Source organism: Tupaia chinensis, unplaced genomic scaffold (assembly GCF_000334495.1).
Source record: "Tupaia chinensis unplaced genomic scaffold, TupChi_1.0 Scaffold000226_1, whole genome shotgun sequence".
Taxonomy (NCBI): Eukaryota; Metazoa; Chordata; class Mammalia; order Scandentia; family Tupaiidae; genus Tupaia; species Tupaia belangeri.
In genome coordinates this window covers 516,092-534,922 of record NW_006159701.1, presented here as the reverse complement: position 1 = coordinate 534,922, position 18,831 = coordinate 516,092, and the positions used below count along the sequence as shown (strand labels likewise).

General features: G+C 55.5%; 1 protein-coding gene and 1 long non-coding RNA gene across 2 annotated transcripts in view; one reads left to right on the top strand and one right to left on the bottom strand.

Annotated features, from left to right (window-relative positions):
* Nucleotides 1-18,831, bottom strand: part of KIAA1671 (KIAA1671 ortholog) — a 150,862-nt gene that overhangs the window by 116,020 nt on the left and 16,011 nt on the right. The gene's annotated exons all lie outside the window — the stretch shown is intronic.
* Nucleotides 6,013-14,102, top strand: LOC114007738 (uncharacterized). Its single transcript, XR_003549318.1, has 3 exons — nucleotides 6,013-6,340; nucleotides 12,039-12,157; nucleotides 13,820-14,102. It is a non-coding gene; the product is annotated as an uncharacterized LOC114007738 (long non-coding RNA).

Sequence of the window (18,831 nt, the reverse complement as noted above, 5' to 3'; positions counted from 1 at the left end):
GAGAGAGGGGCAGGCCGATGTTTTCTGCAGGGGTGGGGACAGCGAGCCACCCCCACGGACACTAGTTGGTGGTTAGTCTGTCTCTCCCAATCTGACAGCGACTTCCTGGTAAAAAGAAAGTACCACCGTTCTCAGAAATGAGCTAGAGATCTCCCAGGAATCACCCCAGACAACACAAAAATTCTACAACGTTGCCTGACGTTTATTATATGAGAATGTTCGATGTCGATGATCACAGGGTATGGACAGGCGTCTCCTTCTGTTTCTTTTTTTTTTTCCTTCCATTAGATTTTGGCCATAGGGCGTGTGTGACCACCAGAGAGGCGAGAGACAGTCAGAGAGAGAGAAAGTGAGAAATCACCCCTGGGGGCATGGCCATACCACACTCCTGTCTCTTTCAGTCTACTCCTAGGATTTGGGGCACACATGCACACGCCTGGCATAATTTTCAAGTCGTCGGGTCCGGGGTGCGAACTGCAGTTGGCCATGTGGGAATCCAGCATCTTAACCACCACGCCACCTGCTCGCCCAAGTCTCCTGCTTTTCAACATCTCTGGGAGGGTCAGGGAAGGGGGCAGCACTGGGGGGAGAGGCCGCTGAAGGAACATGTCTCCTAAAGCTGTATTTTTAGGACCTCTGGAAAATTCCAGGGGTGAGAAGGCATCTGAAGTATTTGCAAACATTCAGTAGGGAGAAATAATATTTCCCAAGACTTTCCTTTCTGGGCATTCTCAACCTAGAGGCAAATGTTCTGGAAAACACCAAGGCCAGTGCATGAGAACTCCCCAGTAAGCCTGTCTGTCCAGAGCCCTGCCAGATGGCAGGTAACCCACAAGCCGCCAACCATGCGCATCCTTTCACAGAGGAGGAAACAAACACCCAGAGAGGGGAAGCCACCGACCAGGGGACACACAGCAGATCAGTCTCTGAGTTTCTTGCCCAAAATCTTGCTCAAAACAGAATGTAAAAAGAACCGAATACCCCACAAATCACTTCCATCCAGGCTCCCAGACGTGGCATTTTACAAGAAAAAGGGTTTTTTGTTTTTCCTTTATAGGAGAGGTCTCTAAAAAGTGTATGGAAAATGCATATTATGCAAAAAACAAAGCATGGATTTCTAATTTTTTTGCATTGCTAATTTTTTTCTGCCCCAAAGTAAACTCACACTTTAATCCCACTTTCCCACGAACTTTCTGAAGTCCCTTCCTGTAGAGGCCAGAACAAACACAGGAGTTCCGATGTCCTACCTCGGCTGAGTAAGGTTCAGGGGAAAGGAAACAAAATCTACTCTTTTTGTCCCATGGAAGACGAGACATTTTCAGTCACGCACAAAGGGAGAGGGATACAGTTTCAGAGTGAAGACTTGTCCTTTAAAGCAAAGAAAGGTCCCTTTCTGGAAACTTCACTAACCCTGTCCCCCCCCAGGGGACACAGAGAGCACCCATAGGGACAGCCCTGCTTCCTGTCCTGCTGGGACCCTCGGAGCCCGCGGCCTAAAACTTTGGGGGCTCCAGGCTCTTCCTACAAGCCTGTTACTCTCCCAAACAAAACCCTTCCCCTTTGCCCATCGCAGCCTCCTCCTGTAAGATAAAGGCCCGAGTGGAAAGGCACGCTTGGCCAGAGGAGGCGGAGGAGCCGTCCGGGGCGCACTCACCCAGAGGTAGCGCAGGAGCTTCAGCAGGCCCGGGCAGTAATAATACTCCATCGCGGGGCCAGGGCTCTGTGGCCAGCACTGCGCTCCCAGTTCTCCTCTGGAGGGGGCGGCTCTTCCTGCTCCGCTGGTCACACGTGGAGTCAAGTTCAAAGCGGCATGAATCATTCAGAAGCTGCCGGCGGCCAAGGGACCAGCCAGACGCCCCACTAGTGGCCACAGCCGCCCCCCGGGCGGAAAAGTAGCTGCTTCCAGCCCCACGAGGCCAGGGGTGGCTCCTCTGAGCCCAGGACCTCCCCAGGAGCCCTGGGCATGGAGGGCTTCTCTGTGGTGTCAGGAAGAGCAGGGATGACAGCCGGGAGCCGAGTGTGCGAGTGTGTGCGTGTGCGAGAGAGAGCTTGTGCGTGTGTGTGTGTGTGTGTGTGTGTGTGCGCGCGCTTGCAGGTAAGCATGTGTATCCAAGTGTGTGTGCAAGCTTTCCTGTGTGCTGTGTGCACGTGGTGTGGGTGTGCGTGAGCGCAGACGTGTGTGGGCCCTCCTCCCCCAGACCACAGCGGGAGAGGGAGGCCACGCTCTTACAGGGAAGGAAATAAATCAACCCCAGATCCCGCTCACGTGGCCCGCCGGCCCCAGCCAAGTTCCTCTGGACTCCGCCAAGCTTCTGAGCAGCCTGGAAGAGGGCTTGGTTATCCTCATTTCACAGAGGGGGAAACTGAGGCCCAGAGAGGGCTAGCGACGGGGCCAGGGCCACACAGTGCGTTGGTTACCAAGCCATGGAATCCCGGTCAGGAGTCCTGGGTTCTGTCCTCTCCTGCGGGCGCTCTGTCCGGGCAGGGCAGGGGGTGCCGAGGAAGGGAGGGACCAGCTGCCTAGGTGGGCGGTGAGGCAGCATCAACTTTCAGAGATGAAACATGCAAATGACAGTAGGAGTTTCCCAGGGCTGCCCAGGGCAAGCTTTCTGGGCCGTTTTCTTGACAAAGATGACTTGGGCAGTCAGTCCACCTCTCTGGGCCTCAACTGCCCCCTCTGTAAAATGGATGGAGTTGGAAAACACGGCAGTCACACCACGGGGGGTGGGGGGGTGCCATTCTCATCCCCGTGGTCCAGAGGAGACACCTGAAGTTCGGAGACACAGTGACCAGGGCAGGGCAGGGAGGCCCCAGAGCCCTACCCACTACCACGTCCTGGAAGCCAGGGGACACAGAGAGCACCATAGGGACAGCCTTGCTTCCAAGGTCAGGCCAGGCTGTCCTACTCCCCAGGAGGGACATGAGGTGGGAGAGGGATCCCCAGGGAGCCCGAAGCTCTGCCTGCCCAGGGGCACCCTGGCCCTCCTGCAAGGCAGAGCAGCAGGCAGGAAGCCCCCACTGAGGAAACCACAGGTGGCCCTCGGAGCACGTGACAGCGGGCTGCAGTGTCATCAGCTCTCGGCGCCCCACACCCATGGACGCGGGGCTCAGTGGCTCTCTACCAAAGACCCTGACGGGGCTGGTCTCTGCTGATGCGGAGCTGGGCCTGGCCGTGCGGAGGAAGGCCGGCCCGTTTGCTGACTGCCAAAACAGCCAAGAGGCACGCGGGTCCTGACTGACCGGGCCCTCCCTGGCTGCCGGCTCAGGTGGAGGGACACACCCTGCCGCCTGGCTGGTGGCTGGGCCTGGGGCCTCGCTCACCGACTGACCGACTGATGACACCTCTGGGAGTCAGGCCCTGCTGACAGGGGCCTAACACTGCCACATACATGACCCCCACCATGGCAGAGGCAAAAACAAGCCCACGGGTCACTGGGGCCTCCCCGACTCCCCTTGGCTGAGGGCGAGAGACGTGGAGAAAGCTCAGTGCCCACCGGCCGGGGGAGGAGAGAGAAATGGTCTGTAGGTGCAGGTGCGGGGAGGGTGGCAGGGACAGTGGGGTGGGAGGAGGAGGGTGGGCAGGGAGCCGGGAGGAGGACAGAGGGAGGGAGGACAGGCTGGGTGGAGGAGGGGGGGCAGGGAGCCGGGTGGAGGACAGAGGGAGGGAGGACAGGCTGGCAGGGCAGGTGTGGAAGAGAGGGAGTGTGGGGGAGAAAAGGGAAACAGAGACTGGAGGGAGAGGGGAGGAGGACAGGGGAGGGAGGGGAGGGAGGGGAGAGGGCCGCAGAGCACATGCTCCAGGGAAAAGGAGCCAAGGAGAAGAAAAGACCCCAAGGAAGTCAGAGAAAGCTCCCGAGGCAGATGCCCAGGAGGCAGCCAGAGACTGAGAGAACAGGGCAGGGGTGAGGACTGGGGTGGGGACAGCAAAAGAGACGCTCAAGTCAGACCTCAATGGGGGGCCCAAAGACAAGACCCCCGAAGCTTCCCGCCTCCCAGCCCTCGGGCAGTCAGAGAGGCCAGGACGCCCCGGAGCAGCGCCCAGCTCTCCTCCTGACGGGGACACTGCCTTTTTCTGTTGTCCCTCTCTGGCCAGGCTGGCACCATCCTACAGGGACAAGGTGGGCCAGGCCGGGCACTGACTGAGTGGCACAGTGTCCAGCTGCCCTCTGGGGGCCACCTGCAGGGACAGACACCTCTATGGGACCCCCGTTCTCCGGCTCCCCACTGCTCCCCTCCACCCCACCCCTGCCCACCTCTCACCATTTGACCCCACGCTGTGAGCCAGGCGCCCCGGAGCCTCTGCTCGGCAATGGGGCCTCTGCTCAGCTACCGCGGCCACAGACAGTCTCCCTCCCTGTAGATCTTGAATGGAGCCCCCCAAACGTGTGTCTACCCAGAACCTATAAACGTGACCCTGTAGATGCTCTCAACTTACAGGGGATTACGCCCTGACAGCCCCATCGTCAAAACTGCACCCGACACCCCAGCCCGGCTTGAGCTACGAGCATTGTGGCGGGGCCCAGCTACCTTAGCGGCGCTCCAGTATTGCCCAACAGCCTAGAGTGGGCGGAGGCGTCTACCACGGTGCCCGGTCCCCGCTCCACGACAAACTATAAATACCTTTTGTTGCTGTTGTTGTTATAGGGCACGTGCACTCGCCAGAGAGAGAGACAGAGAGAAAGAGAGAGGGAAAGGGGAAAATGAGCCCTGGGGGGATGGCCATGCCACGGTCCCCTTTCCTCCAGCCTCCCCTCAGGATTCTGGGTAGGCACGTGTGTGCTCCCAAAGTGACTCTCAAACTGCCAGGTCTGGGACTCGAACCGCACAGCCGGACACATGGGACCCAGCCCCTGAGCCCCCACACCACCTGCTGGTTCATCATGTTATTTATTAGACACAGAACAACGGAGGGCAGGGGTCCTCTCAGTGCTGTCTGTGGCCTCCTGGGGACCCGGCGATGCGGCGGGTCCCTGTCACTTGTCGTCACCTGCCAGATGGGTGGCGTACTGGAGACTCACGGGAGTGCCAACCCCCCGACTGTCATGTGATGGTCTCTCTGGGTACTGCGACGTGGGGATGGTGGAATGGGGTGCGTGGTGGACGTGGGTCACCCCAGGACCGGCCCCTCCCCTTCCATCCTGCGAGGACACCCGGCAGCACAGCAAGGACGAAGCGGCCCTCACGAGATTCGGGGGCTGCCGGCACCTTGATCTCGGGCGTCCCGGCATCCAGAACGATGACATATACATGAATAAGTTACCCAGTCCCACCGAGACATCCAGCTAGGCCCTAAATCCGCGGACAAGCGTCCTTCCAGGGGACAAAAGAGAAGACACGCGAACAGAGAAGGCCACGTGAAGACAGGGTGAACGTTAGTGAGGTGGGCCCAGCCAAGGAAGCCCCGGAGCTACCGGGACAAGAGGCCCTCTCCCAGGGGCCCAGAGGGAGCGTGGCCCTGCTGGTACCCTGACGTCCCTCTCCCGGCCTCCAGAACCTCTAGAGAGTAAGACTCTCGCTTTAGGCACCACGCGTGTGCAGTTGCTTAGCGGGCCCAGGGAGGGACTGCCCTCTTCCCCTTCCCCTGGCTGGGCTCCTCGCAACGTTGAGGCCTCCAGTTTAAAATCCAGGGGCAGGACGGTGGCGCAGTGGTTAAACACAATGCCCTGCAAGGCTGACCCACGTGGGAAGGCCCTGGGTTCACGTCCGCAGACCTCTGTGAGTGTGTTGGGCATGTGTGCCCACAATCCGGGGCTGGCTGGGGTGGGGGGGGGGGGGGGCATGGCACCAAGACCTTGCTGAGAGTGTTGTCTCTCTGTCTCTGTCTCTCTCACTCATGGAAGAAATCAATAAATAAACTAGGGAATAAAAAAAGAAAGAAAGGTCTAATCAAACTGCCCCAGCAGCCTCCGGCCGAACCTTGAGGCAGGGCCCAGCCCTAGGGCTGGCTACATGCCCTCTCTGTGGCCCCGTGGTGACAGCGCCTGTCCCATAGGGTCACTGGGAGGGGTGACTCGGGTAACAGCTCACAGCCAGTTCACAGGCCCTGACGTGCCCACCGTGGCTTATCAAGTTCAGACACCCCGGCTGGCCAGCAAGGAGCCCTAGCGGCAGGCCCTCCAGGCAGGGGGTTATCTGCCCCAGAGGAGGCATCTCGGAGCCCATCCCAGGGCAGAGCCAAGCCACAGGGGCCTGACGGGTGTTACCAACACAGGACGTTCGAAATCACCAAAACACACAGCTGGGAGAAGAGGAAGAAACAAAGCAGAACTGCTTCACACCCTCGGGCCTCAGCCTGATGCAGGAACTGCCCCACCGGCCCCGTCCAGTCGGGGACAGACAGGTAGGTGGGGTCGGACACCGCCAAGGAGGAGCCTGCCCGGGACGCAGACCAACACGCGGTAACGTACAACATGGATGCAGGGGTCGAAAAGCACCGTGCGCCATGAACACAGCTGGACCCGAGAAAACACGTGACGCGTGACTCCGTGGTAGGACTGTCCAGAAACGCCGGGTCCAGACAGACGGGGTGGGTCCGTGGGTGGTGGGGCGGGGCGGGGGGCGGGCGCTGCTAAGAGGGACAGGCTTCTCCCCGGGGGGGAGAAAGCGGCCCGGAGAAGAGAAGTTCAAGCCCCAAACCTGATCGCTTGCTTTCTCACTTTGTCTTTCTCTCTTTCTCTGTCTCTCTCTCTGCTGAGCACATGTGCTCTTATAGCAACTTTTTAAAGATCATAGTAATAATAGATAAAATTAAATAAATAACTTTAAAAAAAATGAGTGAAATTTATAATATGAAATTACACCTCAATGTTGGAAGAAGAGGAGCGGGCCAGCCCATGGCATGTGGTGAAGGTGGCTGGATCCCACATAGCCCACCACACGTTCAAGTCCCGGACCCGGAGGCTGGAAAAGCGCACTGGAGCATACGCATGCCCGGAATCCCGATAGGAGGGGGAGGCGGAGAAGGGACTGCGGTGTGCCCATTCCCCATGGGGCGTGCTTTCGTACTGTCCCCTCTGGTGAGCACTCGCACCCTCTAGTAAATTAAAAAAAAAAAAAAAAAGAGGAGGAGAAAGAGGAAGAACTAGCCACAGAGGACTGAGGGACGAGGAGGCAGTAAAAGAAGAGGCCCAGGTGGCACGCGTGGTGTCAGCCCTGCTGGGGGCTCTCTCTTCACTCACCCAGAGAAATCCCTGAGCCCTGCGAGGAGCTGGGATTTGTACTGAGACAGGCCTGGGTTTCAATCCCACCTCCGGCCCTGCCACACACCCTGGGCAGCCTGCCTCTCTCCTCCACAGATGTAAAAGGAGGCTGATAAAAACAACATCGTCAATAACAGTAACCGCTTCCTCCCCGCGAGGGGCTGTCATGAGGGAGCAGCGAGATGTCACGGAAGCACCGAGCGGCTTACAAGTACCCCATCGATAGGGGCCTTAGCACTAATGGTGGGGAGGTAGGGACAGAAGTGAGGCAGAGGAGGTAGGAGTCTTGCCTTCAGGAGGCTCATGGTCTGTAGAGGAGAAGTTCTCAGGAATAAATGACAGCACTCCAGCCTTCCAGCCAGGGATGGAGGAAAAAGGTACAACCCAGGAGGGCTTCCTGAAGGAGGTGGCAGAGAGCTAAGACTTGAAATATGACAAAATGTTCCTCTTTTCAAGAGACACTCAGTCCAAGTAGAAGGTCCAGCACTTCTTGGCTAGTTAGACAGACATGGCTGTTTCCCCTACTTGGCTGTAAACCTTCTACTCAATCACTCAACAAACATTTATTTACTGAGCATGGACGCTGTAGACAACAGTGAGGTGAAAAGACAGTCAAGGGTCCTGCGATCCTGCAATTCTTGTTGGGGCAGGGAGAGGAGACCAGCAGACTCATAAGAAAAATATAGGCTTAAGTCAGAAATGCCGTTTCTACACCCGCAGGGCTCTTGCTGAGGCTAACTATACCCCCCATACACCCTGCAGTCTTTTAAAAAATCAAATAAAAACATAATTTTTCCAGAAAACGATTTCTTCCGAAGAGAAACATCACCAGTGAAAATAAAAGGGGTGGCCGGGGCGGGTGCAGAGGAAAGTCCCCTCCCAGCTGGGCAGCTCTGACGTCAGGCTCATAAAACAGAAACTGCCCTGGGCCTGCGGGAGCAGAGCGGAGCGGTGTGCACCAAAACTGCATCAAAATGCAATCTAGGGGGTCACGGAGCAGCGGCGGCTTCAGGCTCAGAGCGGAGGTCCCCGTGAACAACAGACGGGTTAAAACGCACCGCAAAGACGCAACGCGGAAAGCAGAGCGCCTCCATCCTGCCCTCTTGTGGCCGTTTCTGAACACTGCACAAGGACCCTGGGGCCTTCTTTAATCCCGGGGATTAAGGAGACAATCTGTAGTCAGAAAATCCCCCGGATAATTTCAAACACCACTGGAATGCAGGGGCCTCAGCAAGAGCGGGGCCTGGCATGAGCCGCACCTGGAGTGCCCGCCTCGGCTGCCTCCCAGAGCTATGGCAAAGACCGAGCAAGAACGTGACTGTGAACCCGGGAGAATTCCAGCCCCAGCAGTTTGAAAAACACGCCAGTGCAGGTGCCTGTGTGCCCAGGAGCCCAGCAGGATGGAGAAAACGGACGAGAAGGGATTGTGGCCTGTCCACACTCCACTGGAGGTGCTCTCCCGCCTCAGTGAAAACAGAGGGAACCAGCAGTTGGCGTAATGGCTATGCTGCTGGACTCCCATGTAGTCAACCATGGTTCAAGTCCTGGACCCGGTGGCTTAAACTCACACTGGCCATGTGTGTGTGCGTGCCCAAGATCCTGAGAGGAGAATGGAGGAGAAGGGATTGCGGCCATCTCCCCTGGGGGGGATTTCTCGCTTTCTCTCTCTCTATCTCTGTCTTTCTGGCGCGTGCATACAAGCCCTATAGCAAATACCTCTCAAAAAAAAATATATATATATATAAAGTATTGTTGCAGGCAACGACGTGGCCAGGCCTCACAAATGCCACACTACCGGAAGGGGGCCAGGCCCAAGGACCAGCCAGGCCCATCTACCAGTATGCCCCCGTTTCACGGCCATCCGGAGCAGGCAAACTAACCTGCGGCCACAGAGGCTGAGCCGTGGTCACCCCGGGGCAGCAGGAGGACTGAGAAGGCCTGCAGGGAAGTGATTCTTCGTCCTGCTGTGACGGGCTTCTGTAGGGGTGGTCTCCGTGAGAACCACGCAGCAGCTAGGACTGACTGGCGCGCTGTACGGTCTGTAAACTGTTCGTCACTAAGAAGGAAACATGAAAGGGTCGCGACTGGAGAAGCGATGGGTCACATCAGATTAGACAGGATTTTCTTATTGGAAACTGCTCAGGGCTTGGATGTGCTAAGGGGCACCACGGATCTCAAGACAACGCGAGAAAGGATGCCCGGCAGCCCGCACTGGGCACCCACCCCTGGGGCCTCCATTCCCTCACCTGTGAAATGCCACATGTACCGTGGGAGTCAATGCCTTCCCTGGAAAGCACCAACACCCCCTCCTGGGTTTCCTGCAGGCCCAGGGCACCTCCAGCGCCCGCAATCCCGCACACACCCACTAGGGGGCGCGCGTGCACCAAGAGGCCCGCCTGGCCCAGGGGAAGACTCACCCCGTCGTTCATTCCTCAGTCCTGGCTCAACCCAATGCAGCCCAGCCCTGGCGGATGCTGCTCTTCCACCCAGGATCTTGCTCCCTACAGAGCTCCTTCCCTTCCCCAGCCGCAAGGGCTTGTTTCTTCACTGTGTGTCTGGACAGTCACCTCCCCACTCCTGAGTTCAGATTCTGAACATGGACTCTCACGTGGCCAATGGTGGTTCAAGTCCCAGACCTGGAGCTTGCTTTCTCATTTCTCTCTCTCTCTCTCTGGTGTGCCCGTTAGTAAAATTTACAATAATAATAATACTAAATAAAATTGTTCTTTAATAAAATAAAATGGGCAAAGGATTTGATAGACATTCCTCCAAACCAGATACACGATTTGTCATGAGTCTATTAAAAGGTGCTCCACGTCATGAGTTACTACGAAAAGGCAAATAAAAACCACAGGAGCTGCCACTTCATCCCCAGTAGGAGAGCTACTATAAAAAATAAACAAACAAACCAGAATGTAACCAATGTCACTGAGAACATGGGGAAATTAGAAGCCTCGCACGCTGCTGGCAAGAACGCAAAATGGTGTTATCAAGGTGGAGAACAGTCTAGCAGTTCCTTAAAAAACGTAAACAGTTACCATCAGACCCCGAAATTCCACTCCTGAATGCCGACCCAAAAGAACTGAAAGCAGACACTTGGCAGATACCTTAGGTGGAAATAACCCCTGTCCATCAATGGATAATAAAAGGGAGGTCTTTAATATAATGCAATATCACTCAGCCTTAGAAAGGAATGAAGTCCATGGGGACCAGCAGTTAGCATAATGGCTGTCGCTGGACTCCCACGTAGTCGACCGCGGTTCAAGTCCTGGACCTGGTGGCTTAAACTCACGCCGGGCACGTGTGCGTGCGTGCCCAAGATCCTGAGAGGAGAATGGAGGAGAAGGGATTGTGATATGGCCATCCCCCCCTGGGGGGTAATTTCTCACTTTCTGTCTCTCTGTCTCTCTCAGTCTGTCTGGCGAGCGCACACTATAACAAAAACCTCTCTTAAAAAAAGAAAGAAAGAAAGAAGAAAGAAAGAAAGAAAGAAAGAAAGAAAGAAAGAAAGAAAGAAAAGGAAGGAAGGAAGGAAGGAAGGAATAAAGTCCCGGGACCAGCATATCCACCATGGTTTGAGTCCCAGACCCAGTGACTTGAAATTCACACCGGGCGTGTGTGCACACATGCCCAAAATCCTGAGAGGGAAATGGAGAAGGGATTGCAGCGTGGCCATCCTCCCTGGGGGATGATTTCTCGCTTTCTGTCTCTCTGTCTCTGTCTCTCTGGCAAGTACATGAGCCCTATAGCAAAAATCTCTCAAAAAAGAAAAAAGGAAGGAAGGAAGTCCTGATACGTATTAGGACATGGATGAGCCTTGAAGGCATGACGCTGCGTGGAGGCTGAATTCAGAAGCTGAACTTTCCTGTCCTTTTCTGGACAAGGACACGTTCTTTTTACAGAAGGTGTCTAAAGTGGGCAACTTCAAGAGATGGACAGCAGAAGAGAGGTTCCCGGGGGCTTGGGGCAGGAGGGATGGGGAGTTAGTGCTTCTTGGCTGCAATTTCCCATTCGGGATCATTAAGAAAATTCTAGAAATGAGCGCTAGATATAGCTGCACAGCACTGCTTGTACTTAATGACAGTGAGTTGTACGCTTTAAGATGGCCGAAGGGATCGCCGGTATGGCATTTATATTCGACTGCAACAACCAATGTTTAATGGTCTGGCGGGGACTGCAACATTCTCGCTGGTCTCCCTCCCTGCGATGCCCACCAGAGGGCGCTCCCAGCCTCCTCTGTGATGGCGTTTCACCCTGATCCTCTCTCCCTGGCTCCTCAGGGCTCCTGTGTGTATAAAACCAAGCCCTATTCTGACCCTGAGGGTCACCCTCTCCACTCCAGCCTCAATGGCATCACCATTATTACTAATGAAAGCAAGCCCAGGGCCTTTTCACATGCTGCCCCCTCTGCCTGACGCTCCCTCTGCCTCCACACAGCTGGGTCCTCCCCTAGGTCTCAGCTCGAATGTCGCCTCCTCCGAGAAGCTCTCCCTGATCACCTCATGGAACACAGCTCAAGCTACCCTTACTCTATCAGTCTTTCCCTTTCAGACAGGGTCGGGATGTGCTGCTATCCTCCGCCTCAGCCCCCCAGGGTCACAGATCACAGGTGCACATTAACACGCCCAGCCGTTAGATTGGACCAGTGATCAAACCCTGGCCCCCGTGTGGTCCCAGCCTGCAGAGCTCAGTCTTAGCGGTGCACGTCACCATGGCTGGGCCTCCCCAGTCCTTCCTGATTGCCAGAAGCCCGGTTCACTTTCTTCCTAGCCCTGGGCAACAACGGAAGGGCTCTCCTCGCAGCCCGGCTCCTGGTTTAACGTCTGTCTCTCCCCACAGCACAGGACAGCCCCAGGAGGACAGCCACCTAGGCCTCACTCACACTGCACCTGAAGGGTCAAGGACAGCGTGGGGCACCTGGTAGGTGCTCCATCAATGCCCACCGAACGCGTGAACAGGTGAGTGGGCGAGTGGGTGATACCCGTTCTCGCCCTGGCTCACACGAGTACTCGTCTTGTTCATCTGTCATCCTTAGGGCTCTGAAGGATTAATAACTGGATAGAAGACAGATGGTTGAGGGCCAGCAGGCGGCACAGTGGTTAAGGTGCTGGGCTCACACGTGGCCGATGATGGATCGAGTCCTGGACTCGGTGGCTTGACACTCGCAGCAGGCACGTGTGCGTGCACGCCCAAACTCCTGAGACGGAATGGAGGAGAAGGGACTGCAGCGTGGCCATCCCCTAGGTGGGAGTGATTTCTCACTTTCTGTCTCTCTGGCGAGTGCACGTGTGCAATAGCAAAAAGGCTCAAAAATAAGTAAATAAGTAAGAGCTAGCTGGCTGCCTGGCCCGGGGGTGGCCGGCAGGTGCACAGTGAGACGGGGAGTGGGGAGATGATGAACACTAAGTCCCGGGACAGGCATCTCGGGAGCAATGGGGGTCACTTGCCTTTCAGACCCAGGAGACAGTCCCAGCCTGGGGGTACAGCTGGGGTGTGCTGACCCGCAGGGCCAGATCCACCTGGTCCCGTGAGCCAGGTTCCAACACGACCTGAAAAGTTTGGCTGCACGTGTGCCCCAGACCCCGGCGAGCTAGGGCTGTGGGAGGGCGACCACATGCAACAGAACCCTCAAGAGCGTCTCCCTCTCTCCCCCTCATGCACAGGCTCTCTCGTGAACAAGACAAACAAGCAAATCCCCAGAGACAAAAGCTTTCTGGTCTGGCTGGCTTTAATCCAGAAAATGAGCTTTAATCAGCTGAGATGCAGCCCGTCCGGCAGTGACAGACAGGGAGCAATTAGCGAACGGTCAGCCCCAGGCCGGAGGCCCCTCTCTGGTGAGCCCCCAGCTCCGAGCTCGAGCTCGGATGGGACACCCAGTGCTTTGTCCTGACTTGTCCAGGCAGTGGGTCCCTCTGGCCACGGGCGGCTCCCACCCTGCTGCCTCTTCTCCCCCCACCTTCCCTCCCTTGTCTGAGGCCACTCCCCAGGAAACTGGGGGTCCTTGGCAAGTGGAGCTGTGTGACCATCCCTAAAGCCCAGTGCCCACCACACAAATCACGCCCCAGTACTCAGCCACTGGGCGGGTTTCCCCTGTCGGCCCATCTCCTGGCTGGGGCCTCCCTCGTCAAGGACCGGACAATCCCCATCGTCCATACTGTGTAAACAATGCTATCTGTCACATGACAGTGGCCAACTCCAGCTGGGCCAGCTTCCATGACAGAGGCTGAGAGACTCGACCAATGACGGTCCCAGACCCTCTTACCACGAGCAGGGACCCTGTGACCTGGTTCTAGCTAAGTGAAAGTCCCCCTGGAGGCTGCCCCAAGAAAGCTTTTACTTTCTTTTTTGTGGAGAGGTTTTCGCTATAGGGCGCGTGCGCTCGCCAGACAGAGAGAGACAGAGAGACAGAAAGCAAGAAATCGCCCCCCAGGGGGGATAGTCACGCCGCAATCCCTTCTCCTCCATTCTCCTCTCGGGATCTTGGGCACGCACGCACGCGCGCCCAGCGTGAGTTTAAGCCGCTGGGTCCGGGACGCGAACTGCGGTCGACTACGTGGGAGTCCAGCGACATAGCCATTACGCTAACTGCTGGTCCCAGCTTTTACTTTCTTGATTTAAAGGACGGACTCGGCTGGCATGGCCCTTCTGGCATCCACCACTTCCTGACGAAAAACGGAACGAGTGCCTGGAAGCGCAGCAGCCACTTTGGCACCATGAGGCAGGAAGCATGAAGGGAGGCCCAAGAAACTTTCCGAGGTGCGAGCCAAGGCGACTGCCCACCTCCAGACTTTCAGCTAAATCACTTCCATTCGACGTGACAGACAGGCCCAACAGCCAGTGTGGGAATGGCAAGCCGCACAGTCGGGGGGATAGCGCACATCCTCAGCAAATAAAAGAACCGTAGACCCTAGTCACGACTTGTTTTTATAATAATTATTTACTTATTCCTGAGAGCATACGCGTGCGAGACTTGGGGTGGGAGAGAGACAAGCACCCACGGGGCCTGGCCACACCCTTTCTTCCAGCCCTCCAGACTGTCGGATCCTGGGCACTCGCGTGTGTACATAGTGTATTTCAGGCTGATCGGACTGGGGATTCGAACTATGGTTGCCATGTGGGATCCAGCCTCCCTCAAGCAGCGCATTACCACTACGCCGAGTCGGCTCTACAACTTGTCGCTTCATCAGATCTATGATTGAAGTCCCCTCGTATCTGTCAGAACAAAGACTGCACCCCCAAACACGTGGCTTCCCCTCAGGGAAACAGGCCACTGCCCCCACCCACCTCACCTCTGCAAGTCTGCCCTCCATCCATGCCTCCCCTCTCCCACCTCCGAGCCCTCTCAGGCCATCCTCCTGTCCCCTGGCCTGGGAGCACCAATAGGCTGAGGGAGAGAATCCCCAGGCCCCTGGTGCAGGCCCGGCGCACAGTAGGACCACAGCGGAGTGAACTCACTAGTCAATGAGGCGGCCAGTGCCGACTGCTGACTCGGGGAGTCGGACAGAATTCCCGAGGCTGTCAGAGGCCCACCCATCTTGTGGAAGGTCACTCCCGTGGCTTGTGATGGGGCCTGTGGAGCCACCTGGGACCCAAGGTCATGGTCCAAAAACTGAGTCACTGCGTTTTATGGGCCCTGCTCACGCACAGGCCAAAGGTCACTCATGGAGACAAGAGGGGTGGGTACCCGCCCTCGGACAGGGAGGCAGGCGGCCAGGCACGAGACCTCGGTTTGCCACATGGGGACACATGAGGACAGGGGATAGGGAAGGGCAGCGAGCAGGGCTGGGAAGTCGGAGAGGCTGGCCCCGCCCCGCTCTGCCTCAGGCTGCCACAGGACCCCGGACCAGACGCGCCCCTCCCTGGGCCTGTCTCCTCGAATGCAGAAAAACTTGGAAGACGGAGCCCTCCTTCCTTCCCCACTGGCTCCTCACGAGAACGTCGGGAACCCCTGACGGTGAATAACAACTGCACGCAGTAACCCCAGCCAGTTCTTGGCCAGTGGTCAGCCCGGGCCAGACGGTGCCGAGAGACTGAGGAGATATTACCGCCTCGTCTCAGCTCCACCCTCCCTCCATGACCACGTAGGCAGGGCAGTTAGAAGTGTGGACTCCAGGGGCCAGCAGGTGGCGTGGTGGCTAAGATGCTGGACTCCCACATGGCCAACCACAGTTTGAGTCCTAGATTGTGAAAATCACACCGGGCAGGGACCAGCAGATGGCAGCATGGTTACATCACTGGACTCCCACATAGTCGACCCCGGTTCGTGTCCTGGATCCAGAGGCTTAAAACTCATGCTGGTGCACGTGCATCCATGCCCAAAGTCCCAAGAGGAGAATGGAGGAGAAGGGATTGTGGCGTGGCCATCCCCCCTGGGGGTCATTTCTCACTTTCTGTCTCTCTGATAAGCACACACGCCCTGTAACAAAAATTTCTACCCCCCCCCAAAAAAAAAGAAAATTCACACCAGGTATGTGTGTGTGTCCAAAATCCCGAGAAGAGAATAGAAGAGAAGGGATTGCAGAGTGGCCACTCCCTCTAGGGGTGATTTCTCACTTTCCCTCTCTCTGTCTCTGTCTGATGAATGCATGTGCCCTACAGCAAAAACTTTAAAAAAAAAAAAAATAGTGTGGATTCCAGGGCCTGGAGGTGACACTCACTCTGCGAGGACCCGCACGGGCCGGGTCTAGAGAGCCTGCAGTATTGGGACCCTTGGGGGTGCTGTCTCTCTCTCCCACTCATGGAGGATATGAACCACTTTTATATAACATTTCATTTTATAAACACTTCATCTTATTCACTATTATTTTTTATGCTATAGGGCACATGCGCTCATTAGAGAGAGACAGAGAGACGGAAAGTGAGAAAGTAAGCCGCCAGACCTGGGATGCAAACCGCAGTCGGCCACATGGGAGTCCAGCGCTTTAACCACCACGCCACTGCAGGCCCCTAAACCTTAAAATAAATAAATAAATAAATAAAAGAATATGGATGCTAGACTCAGAACGTGGAAGACTTCGGACAGCCCTGAGCCTCTGCTCCCCCTCTGTAGAGCGGGGGTACTAACAGCATCTGTACCACCCACAAGTGCAGCCAGGGTGCGCTGCTGAGTCCTAGAACCCCCTCCCGGTCTTACCTAGGGAAAGCGGCCAGCTTACACGCACTGGCTCAGGCCTCCTGTAAGTGGCTGCCCAGGGAGTGTGGGCGGGGCCATGCAAATCAGCAGGCAGCCAGGAGGCTGGCCCAGGCCTCAGAGCGGCAGGGTGGTCAGCCCCACTGCACCCACATCCCATTCTCAGCCCATGGAGCCGTCCCAGGGTGCAGAGTGTCTTGTTTCTTCATGCCACAAATGCGCCAAACTCAAGAAGAGAAAGCAACTGGAGGGGGCTGGCAGCGGGCCAAAGCATAGTCTCTTCCCTCTAGGAAGAGCCCGGGGCCAAGGCTGGAAGTGAGACAGGCCCGGTTTCCATTCCAGCTGCCCTGGTTGCTGTGTGGCCTTGGGCAACTGACTTAACCCCTCTGTGCCTCACTTTCCTCCTCTGCAAAATGGGATTCATACTTTCTCTTTTTTTGAAGTAGTTTTTGCTATATGGCGGCATGCACTCGCCAGACAGAGAGAGACAGAGAGACAGAAAGTGAGAAATCACCCCCCCAGGGGGATGGCCACGCCGCAATCCCTTCTCCTCCATTCTCCTCTCGGGATCTTGGGCACGCACGCACACGTGCCCGGCGTGAGTTTAAGCCATTGGGTCCAGGACTCGAACCACGGTCGACTACATGGAAGCCCAGCGACATAGCCATTGCGCCAACTGCAGGTCCCTCGGATTCATACTTTCTAAAATAGAACTGGAATAGGGCCCAAGAAGACACAGGCCCGAATGAAGATGAACCCTAACCTATGCTGGAAAGTGAACAGCACTGTCATTCACCACAACGGTGGCATAACAGCAGACGGCATTCATCGGGGCCCCCTCACCCACCTCATGGGGTTCAGAGGAGCAGGGCCAGTCCCAGGGGTTCAGAACCCCAGTCCTCACCTTGGGGGCTGCCCCGGCTAAGTCAGGTTCCCTCTCTGAGCCTCAGTTTCCCCACATATAAAGACAGAGTTGGATAGATGAGAAAATAATGTGGAGGAGAGAGAGCAGACAGAGGAGGAGAAAGGGAAGGGACAGCGGAAGGAAAGAAGGAAATGGTACCATTGTCGCTGGGGCGTTAAATGAGAATGTACTATGTGCTGGGTGATCTCATCTATAGCTCAGAAAAACAGGTCAGATAAGATCACCTCCATTTTACAGAAGGTTCAGTAGGCCCCATTATGTCACCTGCCCAAGGTCACACAGCGGCAGAGAGAGAATTTGAACCATTTCTTTCCATCTTCAGAACCCAGCGGTAGGGTCCCTCCCGGCTGGGCTGCTGGAGCCACAAGGAAGCGAGAACACTGCCTCCCCCTAGTGGTCGCTCCCCAGAATTGCAGGCACAAGTCCAAAAAGCAGGAAATGAGATCTGAGACCCCAGCCCTAAGGAACAGGGATGAAATCCCTCTTCCCACCCACCACCAAAGGAGAGGAAATGAAGCAGGAGTAGTGGCCTCAGGGCCTCTGAGGCCAGGAGGAGAGAGCCAAGGCAGAGTGCACAAGGACTCCCAGGACAAAGGCACTTCAATGACAGGCAGTGAGAGAGGAGGGGCAGGTGAGCAGAGTCTATAGACAAATTTTTAAATGCTTTCTCCCCATAACCTTTGTCTTCACAAACATGCATAGAAGTTCAAGAACAATCAGCTAAGCTGAGTCATTGTCACCTGAGAGAGAATGGAGAAAAGAGTTCAGAGAGAAATCAGTGGAAGGGAGTGTTTCAGTTAAAAAAAAAAGAAAAAAGAAAAAACTAGGCAGGGGTTGTGGTAAGATGAGACCCTGTTGAGGGTGCTTTTCTCTCTCTCCCTCATGCACACACACACACACGCTATCATAAATAAAATAAATTTAAAACAAAACTTTTTTCTTTTTTGCAGAGAGATGTTTTGCTATAAGGCACGTGCACTTGCCAGAGAGACAGAAAGCGAGAAATCACCTTGCAGGGGGATGGCCATGCAGCAATCCCTTCTCCTCTAGTCTCTGGATTTTGTCTCTAGTCTCAAGATTTGGGGCATGCATGCACATGTGCCTGGCTTGAGTTTTAAGCCACTGGGTCCAGGACCTGAACCACGACTACGTGGGAGTCAATTATGCCATCTGCTGGTCCCATACTAAGAAAGAAAGAAAGAGAGAGAGAGAGAGAGAGAGAGAGAGAGAGAGAGAGAGAGAGAAAGAAGAAAAGAAAAGAAAAGAAAAGAAAAGAAAAGAAAAGAAAAGAAAAAAAAAGAAAAGAAAAGAAAAGAAAAGAAAAGAAAAGAAAAGAAAAGAAAAGAAAAGAAAAGAAAAGGAAAGGAAAGGAAAGGAAAGGAACAACAAGAAAAGAAAAGAAAAGAAAAGAAAAGAAAAGAAAAGAAAAGAAAAGAAAAGAAAAGAAAAGAAAAGAAAAGAAAAGAAAAGAAAAGAAAAGAAAAGAAAAGGAAAGGAAAGGAAAGGAAAGGAACAACACAGGAAGCCATCAGAGCCGGTGAGGCCGGGACGTGCATGGAAATGCCAAGGCTCCTGGG